Source organism: Hemibagrus wyckioides, linkage group LG06 (assembly GCF_019097595.1).
Source record: "Hemibagrus wyckioides isolate EC202008001 linkage group LG06, SWU_Hwy_1.0, whole genome shotgun sequence".
In the NCBI taxonomy this organism is placed as follows: Eukaryota; Metazoa; Chordata; class Actinopteri; order Siluriformes; family Bagridae; genus Hemibagrus; species Hemibagrus wyckioides.
The window spans coordinates 647,073-659,450 of NC_080715.1; positions in this window are offsets into that span (position 1 = coordinate 647,073).

The following is a 12,378-nucleotide window of genomic DNA, read 5'->3' on the forward strand; positions in this document are numbered from 1 at the left end:
GATTGAAATAAACCAGAACAATCCCAGATTTTTATTCAGTACAGTGGCTAGACTAACAAAGCATCAGATTCCTGGAGAGAGTATTTCAGCATACTTTAGTAGTGAGGACTTTATGAATTTCTTCACTAAAAAAATTGATAGTATCAGGAACAAAATATTGGATGTTCAACCACTGATGGCATCTGGTGATCCAGACCAGCCTACAGCTCCACACTTAAAGCTACAATGCATTACCAGTATAGGGCAGGAAGAGCTAGTTAAACTTATCACCACGGCTAAACCAACAACGTGTTTGTTAGATCCAATTCCAAATAGATTGCTGAAAGAAGTGATACATGCAGCTGGAGAGCCTCTTCTTAATATTATTAACTCCTCGTTATTTCTAGGTCATGTCCCAAAATCTCTTAAGTTAGCAGTTATTAAGCCTCTTCTTAAGAAACCAAAACTAGACCCTGATGAAATATCAAATTACAGACCGATTTCAAACCTTCTGTTTACATCTAAAATATTAGAAAAGGTGTCAGCCCAATTATGCTCCTTCCTACAGGAAAACAATATCCTTGAAGAATTTCAGTCAGGTTTCAGGCCCCATCATAGCACAGAAACTGCACTAGTTAAAATCACTAATGACTTGCTTTTAGCTTCGGACCAAGGCTGCATCTCCATTTTAGTCCTGCTTGATCTTAGTGCTGCATTCCACACTATAGATCATAACATTCTCATAGATCACTTACAAAATCACACAGGTATGCAGGGACAGGCATTAAAATGGTTTAGATCCTACCTGCCTGATCCATACCACTTTGTAGATTTAAATGGAGAACTGTCCAGTGTAGTGCCAGTGAAATACGGGGTCCCACAAGGGTCAGTTTTAGGACCTCTGCTTTTCTCAGTATACATGCTTCCATTGGGTGACATCATTAGAAGGCATGGGATTAGTTTCCATTGTTATGCCGATGATACCCAGTTATATATCTCATCAAAACCAGATGAAATATCTAATTTGTCTACACTAACTGAGTGTGTTAAAGATATTAGAGATTGGATGACCGATAATTTCCTATTATTAAATTCTGACAAGACAGAGACATTACTTATTGGTCCAAAAACCAGTACACAGAATCTCTCACAATTCAGCTTGCATCTAGAAGGATGTACTGTTACTACTAGCTCAACAGTGAAAAACCTGGGTGTAATATTAGACAGCAACTTATCCTTTAAAAATCATATTTCCAATATGACAAAAACAGCCTTCTTCCATCTTAGAAATATCGCCAAGCTTAGGAACATTTTATCTGTATCTGATGCAGAAAAGCTAGTTCATGTATTCCTGACCTCCAGACTGGACTACTGTAATGCATTACTAGGTGTTTGTCCTGCATCTTCAATAAACAAGCTACAGTTAGTCCAGAATGCAGCCGCCAGAGTTCTTACCAGATCAAGAAAATATGATCATATAACCCCAATATTATCATCCCTGCACTGGCTACCTGTGAAGTTTAGAATTGACTATAAATTAGCTCTACTCACGTACAAGGCTCTAATTGGTTTAGCTCCCACCTATCTCTCCAGTCTTCTAACACGTTACAATCCACCATGCTCTTTAAGATCACAAAACTCTGGACTTCTAGTAGTTCACAGGATATTAAAGTCCACAAAAGGGGGTAGAGCGTTTTCGTATTTAGCTCCAAAACTTTGGAATAGTCTTCCTGACAGTGTTCGGGGCTCAGACACAGTCTCCCAGTTTAAATGTAGACTAAAGACTTATCTCTTTATCCTGACATACATCTAACACATCCCATAACCTTGTGCTCCAGTACATCTGATTAAATGCACATTCAGCTAGTACTGCTAATATTATGAACAGCAGCTACGCTAATGCTGTTCCATTGTTTCCCTTCTTCTACCCATCCCGAGGCATACAGAGACTGTGCTCCAGTGGCATCCGGAGATGGACCAGCTCCAGCCGGGTTCTGCTTGTGAGGATTGGGATATTCAAGCAGCGCTGTGGACAACAACCTCCTTATTGATTTACATAACACTATACACATGCTGTATCTGCATCACACAATTGTCACCCAAATGAGGATGGGTTCCCTTTTGAGTCTGGTTCCTCTCAAGGTTTCTTCCTCTTACCATCTAAGGGAGTTTTTCCTTGCCACAGTCGCCTCAGTCACCTCAGGCTTGCTCACTTGGGATAACATCTAGGACTGTCTGTCTGTCTGTCTGTTTATATGTTTGTTGTTTTCTTATGTCGTTTCTCATGTAAAGCTGCTTTGAGACAATGATCTTTGTTAAAAGCGCTATACAAATAAAATTGAATTGAATTGAACCTCTTACTCTCCTCAATGACTTCTTACTCTCCTTCAGTGACCTCTTACTCTCCATCAGTGACCTCTTACTCTCCTCAATGACTTCTTACTCTCCTTCAGTGACCTCTTACTCTCCATCAGTGACCTCTTACTCTCCTTCAGTGACCTCTTACTCTCCTTCAGTGACTTCTTACTCTCCTTCAGTGACTTCTTACTCTCCTCAATGACCTTTTACTCTCCTCAATGACCTCTTACTCTCCATCAGTGACCTCTTACTCTCCTTCAGTGACCTCTTACTCTCCTTCAGTGACTTCTTACTCTCCTTCAGTGACCTCTCACCTCTTTGGCCCATACTTTTAAACAGCAGCACAGAGGTGGTATGTTTTGTAGCTGGAAGAGGACTGAGTGCTGACTGTAGAGTTGTGTAAAGGAGTCTCACTCAGGTGCATTAGATATTCATAATTAAAAGGTTCTTTCTATTAGCTGTGAATAGATGTTTTTTTATATCCTTTTGTTCCACACACTTAATCCAATAGGGTTTGGGCTCTTTCAATGAAATCTGTGCTAAATGTTAAGACATTTGAAAGAGAAGACTTATGCTGTGCTAAGAAGCTCATGATGAAGATTAAGACGATCCCCATTTCATTAAGCGTGTTTTAGTGAATGAGAAAAACTGTAACTTATATCTGTTTATTTTTACTGAATTGTTTACTGTTTTGTTTTTGTAAATTAAGAATTTCTCTCTAACTTTATACTTTTATCTCAGGCACTGATGTTGGACGAGAAGGTCTGGCTCACAGTCTCCACTCTAATTCATCCCAAAGGTGTTCTATGGGGTTGAGGTCAGGACTCTGTGCAGGACAGTCAAGTTCCTCCACACCAAACTCACTCATCCATGTCTTTATGGACCTTGCTTTGGTCACTGGTGTGCAGTCATGTTGGAACAGGAAGGGGTCATCCCCAAACTGTTCCCACAAAGAGCATGAAATTGTCCAAAATGTCTTGGTATGAAGCTGAAGCATTAAGAGTTCCTTTCACTGGAACTAAGGGGCGGAGCCCAACCCCTGAAAAACAACACCTGACTTCAAACTTTTGGTAAATACAGTGTAACTGTATACGAGTGTATGGTCAGTGCCTGAGTTAGCCACCAGGTGGAGACACACTTAATTAAAACAATTTCTCACAGTTCTGACCATAACACCGGTCTGCACATGATCAGAACTCTTAGACCTTTATTACACAGATCGATAAAACAGTAAATAAAATATAACGAAACAAACAACAATAAACAAACTAGATCTTTAACTGCAGATTTGATTTTAAACCAAACCTGAAAACAAAAGTGTCTCGGAAAAAAAAAAGAAATAATAGTAATAATAATAATAATACATTTTTATTTATGTAGTATAAATGTCAGTAACACAGTTAACATTTACAATATTATTCTACATAATTGAAACACTTATAAAACATCATTAAAATATAAAACGTTATTTAACAAATGATATTGTTTTTATAGATATAAGCCTCTATAACGCTCTGCTCTGATAGCTGCCACTCTCTACTAACAAACTCCTACTGTTATTTCTACAACAATGACAAGAAGAAGAAGAAGAAGAAGAAGAAGAAGAAGAAAAAGAAGAAGAAGAAGAAGGAAAAATTTTCACTCTCCTCTAAAACAATAAATAAAGTCTTTTAGAAGGGTTTAATAGCTTGTTTTAAATGTTTATAGCTTGGTTTAACATTAGATCTGAAAATTAAATATTACTGAGACTTTAACATCATTTCAGTTCAGCATCACCTCCAATGTTGATAGTGCTCTCTCTCTTTTCCGGCTGCCAGCAGCCAATCAAATTAATTCTGGAAACAGAAGGTGATTGTGACCAATAAAACCAATAAAACACAGAGGGGGTGGGGTTTACTGCACCTTATCAATTACTGCACCTTAATTCACTAGAAGCCCCAGAGCATGTCCACGTTTGGGAGCACGTGAGCACAGGTCATAATGTAATGCTGTTTTTATTTCTGTACACTCACAATAATGACAAAAATTATACATTTTAAATATATTATAAAATAAAGGAAGGCAAGGTTCCATACCTGCAGATGCTTCCTCAGGTTCAACATTGAAGCCTTTGATGCTGAAAGCATTTTAACAGCTGGGAAACTAATTTCCCCCTGAACTGTTACATTTGCCCCTTATTGGATTTCAGGATGAAATTATGTTTAAATTTCCAGGACTGAAATACATTTTTATCACTCGCCATGGTGGTCACTCTCAGACAGTGTATTAGCCTAAAGCTTTCCAAGGCAATGTGGGTTAACGTAACCAATCAAAATAATCAGAATAGCACCGCTTTAACAAACTCTAACAACAAATTAATATTATTCAACATATACTAGTTTTTTAAAAGAAAATATTCAGATGTGGTGTTGAGTGACCAGGTGAGGTCCTCCGCCAGGTGAACACCAAGGAATTTGGTGCTTGTGACGATCTCCATGATGGACCCATCGATGATGAGTGGAGAATGGTCACTCTGTGCTCTCCTGAAGTCAACAACCATCTCTTTAGTCTTGTCGACGTTCAGAGAGAGGTTGTTGACTTTACACCAGGCTGTTAGATGTTGCACCTCCTCTCTGTATGCTGACTCGTCATTCTTGCTGATGAGACCCACCACGGTCGTGTCATCGGAGAACTTGATGATATGATTATAGCTGTGCATTGCTGCACAGTCCTGAGTCAGCAGAGTGAACAGCAGTGGACTGAGCACACAGCCCTGAGGAGCTCCAGTGTTCAGAGTGGTGGTGCTGGAGATGCTGTTCCCGATCCGGACTGACTGAGGTCTCCCAGTCAGGAAATCCAGGATCCATTTGCAGAGGGAGATGTTGATGCCCAGCAGAGTCAGCTTCTCAATCAGGTGCTGAGGAATGATCGTGTTGAATGCTGAACTGAAGTCAATGAACAGCATTCGTAGGTAAGTGTCTTTATTGTCCAGGTGTGTGAGGGCCAGATGGAGGGTTGTGGTGATGGCATCGTCTGTGGAGCGATTTGGACGATGCGCAAACTGCATGGGGTCGAGTGAAGGTGGCAGCAGGTTCTTAATGTGTCTCATGATGAGCCTCTCGAAGCACTTCCTGATGATGGGTGTGAGTGCAACGGGTCGGTAGTCATTGAGACAGGACACTGGAGACTTCTTCGGCACAGGGATGATGGTGGTAGACTTTAGGCACGTTGGGACGACGGTGCTGCTCAGGGAGATGTTGAAGATGTCCATGAAGACATCTACTAGCTGTTCTGCACATTCCCTGAGCACTCTGCCAGGAATGTTTTCTGGTCCAGCAGCTTTTCGTGGGTTAACTCTACATAGAGTTTTCCTCACGTCAGCCATGGTGAGACGGAGCACTTGGTCCTCTGAAGAAGGGATGGTCTTCCTCGCTGTCACGTCATTACGTGCCTCAAACTCTCAGATTCTCTGGGAGTGTGCACACTTTGCCTCTCTAATGGCTCGAGACAGTTTAGCCCGTGCTGTTCTTAGGGTGTCCTTGTCTCCAGTTCTGAAGGCAGAGTCTCTGGATCTTAGCAGTGCACACACATTTGCAGTCATCCACGGCTTCTGGTTTGATCGTGTGGTGATGGTCTTGGAGACAGTCACGTCATCGATGCACTTCCTGATGTAGCTGGTCACTGATGCCGTGTACTCCTCCAAGTCAGTAGAGTCGCCATTGGTTGCAGCCCCCCTAAACATGTCCCAGTCAGTGCACTCAAAACAGTCCTGAAGAGCAGAGATGGCTCCTGCTGGCCAGGTCTTAACCTGTTTCAGAACCGATTTAGAGCATCTGACGAGTGGTCTGTATGCTGGGATCAACATAACAGAGATGTGGTCTGAGTAGCCGAGGTGGGGGCGGGGCTCCGCACGATACACGCCGGGAATGTTTGTGTAAACAACATCCAGTGTGTTCACCCCTCATCATCAGAGCTGCAGTCCTGCAGAGGGGCCACTGATTGGTTTATCCACCACATACCGTTCCTCTGAACTGGAGCATCAGCCTTCAGCATATATTGTAGATATGAGGAACCAAGATGGTGGCACGATCTGATTTCCCACATGGTTGGTCAGACTGTGTCTTGTAGCCATCATAGATTCATTAGGTGTTAATCAAAATGTAATAGGACCCACTCATAATGGAGGTCACACTCTGGATCTCATTTTTACATTCAGATTAAATATAGAAAACATAGTCAATCTTCCACAGTTGGAAGCTATCTCAGATCATTATCTTGTTTCATTTAAAATGCGTCTTAGACACGAGATGCTCGATTTGCCGCATTACCGTATGAAGCGTATATTTACGTCTGCTACTGCAGAGAGATTTACCGATAGTCTCCCAGAATTATCACACATGATTGGTTCACCGTCTGACCCCACAGAACTTGACCAGGTGACTGATTACCTGGAGTCAATGTTTCGCAAAACCCTAGTCACTGTAGCTCCACTTAAAAGGAAAATAATTAAAGAGAAGAAACTAGCACTATGGTACAACGACCACACACAAACTTTAAAACAATCAGCTAGGAAACTAGAAGGTAAATGGTGTCAAACTAAATTGGCAGTATTTCAGTTAGCGTGGAAGGAAAGCCTTCTGAGATACAAAAATTCTCTTAGTGCTGCTAGATCAGCGTATCTCTCTGCCCTAATTGAAGATAATACACAATCCTAAATTTTTATTTAGTACTGTAGCAAAACTAACTAGGAGTAAAACCACTGTAGAAAAGCGCACACCATCTACATTTAGCAGCAATGACTTCATGAATTTTTTCAGTTTTTCAAATCTCAGATCAGCATAAAACTTCCCCCAATGCCCACACTTGGCCATACTCAACCTTGATTCTAGCTTTGACTAGAGTTGTGAGCATTTTTTCAGCATCCTGGGTGCCGTCCCCTTGCATTTTATTTTTTCTTGTGAGCCATGTAGGGAACTTAGCCTGACCCATGATGAAGTTCAGTAGTACAACTGATTTTTTCTTTGGAACATACTTTGGCCTGTACATATAAAGATGTTTTGTCCATGTGACTAGGGCATAAGGGGCATAGGGCATAAGCAGTGTCAGCCCATGCAAGCCCTTCTCCATAGAGCAGCCTCTGTGCCGTCTGCAGTCGGAAAGTTCTGACTCGACATGACAGGGCGATCAGGCCTTGACCACCCTCCTGCAGTGGCAAGTAAGGAACAGGGGCACGAGTCCCCAAGATATTTTAAACCCACTTTTCCCTACTGGAGACTGCCTGGTAAAGTGGGAGCACCTTGTTCCTGCCACTTCCCTGTTAAAAAGATAACTCATCATAGTTCAGTAATCAATCTTTCTGGGATTTTCAGAGACTTCTTTCATATAATGGAATGAATAAAAGTAAACTTAGATATAAGAAATTAACTGTACATGCAATTTATACACAATCATTACTTGGCATCCATATCATAAATGGCAAAAAATTAAAATACAGTGAAATGATATTCTAGCATAACACATCTACATTCAATGAATCTATACATTTCTAAATCAAAGAGAAATATGCAGGTTAGTGTCACAGGGGTACCCCACCCTCCAAATGGTTTTCATGTCCCCATGAAACTTCACTCACACCTGAGCAATTACATACTTTTATCCAATCCTAATGACTACCTATGTATTATAGTTACGGGCTGATCCTTAGGTTTCCCTCGTTCATCATAAGTTAGTCTGATAACAGGCTTTATGAACCTCTTTTCCATCTTAGGAGAGTCAACCTCTATCTGTGCTCCTTCACCTTCTAATACTGGTACATCAGTGTCAGATAGAAGTGTCCACCTCTTTGTTCAACAGATGTTTCTGCATCACAAACAGCATCAATCTCTCCATCGCTAACATCTTCATGAACAATCTCAGGTTCTGAAGACATACAGGGCTCACCATCACACTTTTCTTCTGACACACTCTCAGCTTCACTAACAGTTTCCCTCACTGATAATACACTGCCAGGGCTGCTCTCAATGACATGAGGCCTAGAATCATCATGTTCAACAGTCTGCCAACATCCTGTGAATACCTCACAGTCTGACTAACTGGACTCTTTAACATGCGAGCAACTAATGTCCTTTTGAGGTTTTGACCTGCACAACCTGTGAGATCTTTTTTGAGCTCTTGTCACTGGCCTATTCATTGGGGGCTGGGTGTCTTGCACCTTGGGCATCCTGACTGAGCTACCAATGAGCAAAATGTGGTCATGGTGAATGGTCCTAAGCTTCCCCATACCACGCTCGGGTTTCACCTTGTAAACTGGCAAATCAGGGAGTTTTTCCACCACCACATAAGGCAAAGAGTTCCACCTACTCTCTAACTCAGGGATGGGCAATTAATTTCTACAGGGGGCCACATAACAAATATGAACTGTGTTGGAGGGCTAAACCAACGATAACTTGAACTTAATTCCGCTCATTATTAATTTTCTAAATATTAATACATGTAAATATTTATGTAAATTTATGGGTTGTTGTGTAGGTCAAAGAGGAAAATAATCCTATAGAAGTAATAAACAGTTTAAAACAAAAACAATCATTGCATTACTGTTTCATTTTATTTTTAACTTGTTAATCTTCACAAATACTGAAAAGATGTTTTGCATTATGTTAAAGATAAGCAACTGCTCAACTTCAATTGCAGCTCTCATCCAGAGCCAGTGAAAAATAGTCAAAGTTGACCACTCTGTTCCTCAGCTGAAGCTCCAGATTTCCCGCGATGTCCTCAACCCTTGTCGTTACAGTGCGTCGAGAGAGGGGCACGTTCTCAAATGCTCCCTTTTTCTCTGGGCATATCAGGGCAGCAGAGTCCACCATACACTCCTTAATAAACTCTATGTCAGAAAACGCTTTATTTTTCTAGTGATTTTGTGAGATATGACATGACTTGTCTTGACAGCTGCATCTCTGGGTGTGTGAAGTTTTGTAAAAAGTCCTTGTTGGGTTTGCAGCGTGGCTAGCATAGCCTGTTTGTGCGCTCTTCATCAGACAAGTTCTTGTATTTCTCCTCGTGTTTGGTCACGTAGTGGCGATTCAGATTGTAATCTTTGAACACAGGGACCTGTGTACCACAAACTAAGCACACGCTTTACCTTCGATTTCTGTAAATAAATATTTTGCAGTCCATGTCTTTTCGAAAATGCAGCATTTGGAATCAACTTTTCTTTTTTTTAACAGGAGCTGACTTTTTTAGGGGTATCTGACCAGCATTAACGTGCAGCATCACCTGTTACTGTTCAGACACACACACACACGTCCATACGGAAATAATTAAACTCCCGGCTTTTCCAAATAAAAACAACACAGTTGTATTGTGTGCACAGCATAAATACTTCTTCATTTATGTTTATGAATGAATGGCCGGACAGTGACGTCCAAAGGGCCGGATGTGGCCCGCGGGGTGTAAAATGCCCAGGTCTGCTCTAACTTATGCTTTCTTTTCAAGCCTAAGTCCTTTAAGAGTACTCTATCACCCATAGATAACACTTGGTGCCGTAGACCCTTCTCATAATGCCTTTTATTTTGCAGGTGTACTCGGGTCGCTGAGCTAGCAGCTGGCTCATATGCTTTTTGAAGATCTTCTCTCAACTCATCCACATAGTGAGAATGACTGCGTATCAGTTCCAAAACACACATCAATGGGCAATCTAGCCTCTCTACCAAACATAATGTAATATGAGAAAAACCCGGTGGCATCATTCTTAGTGCTATTATAGGCATGCACTAGCTGACTCACATGACGACTCCATTGCCACTTATGGGTGTCCTTCAGTGTCCCTAACATAGAAAGCAGTGTCCTATTGAAATGTTCGGGCTGTGGGTCTCCTTGGGGATGGTAAGGACTTGTTCGCGACTTTTGAATCCCTAAGATTTTCAGGAGCTCCTGGATCACTCGACTTTCAAAATTGCGGCCTTGGTCTGAATGGATCCTGGCTGGCAATCCATATTGTACAAAAAATCTCTCCACTAAGACCTTTGCCACAGTCACTGCTCTTTGATCCTTACTAGGGTATGCCTGTGCATAGTGACTAAAATGATCTGTCACTAATATGTTTGCATATCCACTGGAATTGGGTTCCAAAGACAGAAAATCAATGCACACTAATTCCATAGGACCATGAGAGGTGATCTGGTGTAAGGACGCGGCTCAAGAACAGGGACTCCACATCACACACCTTCCACAGTTACCTATATAGTTCTCAACTGTTTGGGCCATTTTCGGCCAGTAAAACCTGTCCCTAAGCAAGTCTACTGTCCTTTCTACTCCTAAATGACCCATATCATTGTGCAAAGCACAGATGACCCGCATTCTGAGTCTTTTAGGCAACAGCAGCTGTTGTATCTGCTTTCCAGCTGTCCTGTGTGTGACTCTGTACAGCAGGCTATCTTCTAGCCTCAACTTTTGACTCTCACGCTTCAACAAAACAATATCAGGATCAGACTGACTCAGGCCTGATTTATTTCAGGCCTGGATTATTGTCTGTCATAACAGACCCTGTACAAATAGGTATAAAATAGTTTAATTATTAAATTTAATGATTTATTCTTATTTCTAGTTTAGTTTTTTTTTTTATTTTTTATATTCATTTTTCCCCTCCCCTTTCTCTGTTTTTCTTCTTTTGTAAAGCTGCTTTAAGACAATGTTCATTGTAAAAGGCGCTATACAAAATAAATTGAATTGAATTGAAATAGTCGTGGAACTTATCCACCACAGCCCACTTGAGTGCCAAAAACTCAAGCTGGTGGATATGGTACTTCTGCTCTGCAGCATTTAACCCTCTACTAGCAAATGCAACAGGTCTAAGACCCTCTGGATACATCTGATTTAAAACAGCACCCAGCCCCTTAAGGCTGGCATCACTGTGCAACACATAGGGCTTATCTGGATCCGCAAATGACAATAAAGGTGCAGTGGTAAGGCGTCCAATGATATCACGGAAAGCCTTTGTACAAGCATCTGTCCATCATGAACCAAATGGTTCTGACTCTGTGAAATAGCACTGGTCTTTCCCAACACACTTCTTTCCTTTCCTAACAGGAGGATAACCCTTAGTTAAGTCTTAGTTAGTTAGTTGAGCCATAATTGGCTATAAATCTGTGGTAATAACCACAGAAGCTAAGAAATGACCTCAGTGACTTCAAGGGGCTGTGGCCACTTAGTAACAGCCTCCACTTTAGTTGGGTCTGTGGCAATCCCCTCATCTGACACAATATGACCCACATATCACACTTTAGGCTGACAGAATTGGCACTTGTCTAAAGACACCTTCAGACCCACTTCCTCCAGATGGTTTAGCACTTTAAGAAGTTTCTCTTCATGCTCCTCCAAAGTAGCTCCAAACACAATTAAATCATCAAGGAAGACTAGAACCTGCAGCAAATTCATGTCCCCTATGGCCTTCTCCATTAAGCACTGAAATGTTACAGGAGCCCCCATTACACCCTGCGACATCAGCTCGAACTGGTAGAAACCGACAGGACATATAAACACTGTCTTCTCCTTGTCCTCTTGATAATAGCCACTTCGGAGGTCCAGTACAGGGAACCAGCGACTGCCTGCCAGACAATCTAGTGCATCGTTGATGCGTGGGGTGGTGTACTGATTGGGAATAGTCTTAGAGTTCGGTAGTCGATGCACATACGCACACTACCATTCTTCTTTCTGGCAATCACTATAGGTGATGCATATGGACTCCGAGACTCTTTGATCACTCCTGCAGCTAGCAGTTCTTGAAGACATCCTCTATGTCTGCGGGTGCCAAACGTCTGGACCTCTCCCAAAACAGTCAGGGGTCAGACAGATGGATGTGGTGCTCCGCCCCCTTGGCGATACTAACCTACCATTCATGGAGTGAAAACACACCGGCTACAATTTTTTTGCCTAAGTCTGTCTTTTCAAGCTGTTGGAATAGGGGAATCACCAAAATCAATTAAGCTATGTCACCTGAATCCTCTCTAGTTACTGGAGGACTCAGCTGTCTGCACCCTGCCCAAGGGAGTGCCTCGAGGTATGGTA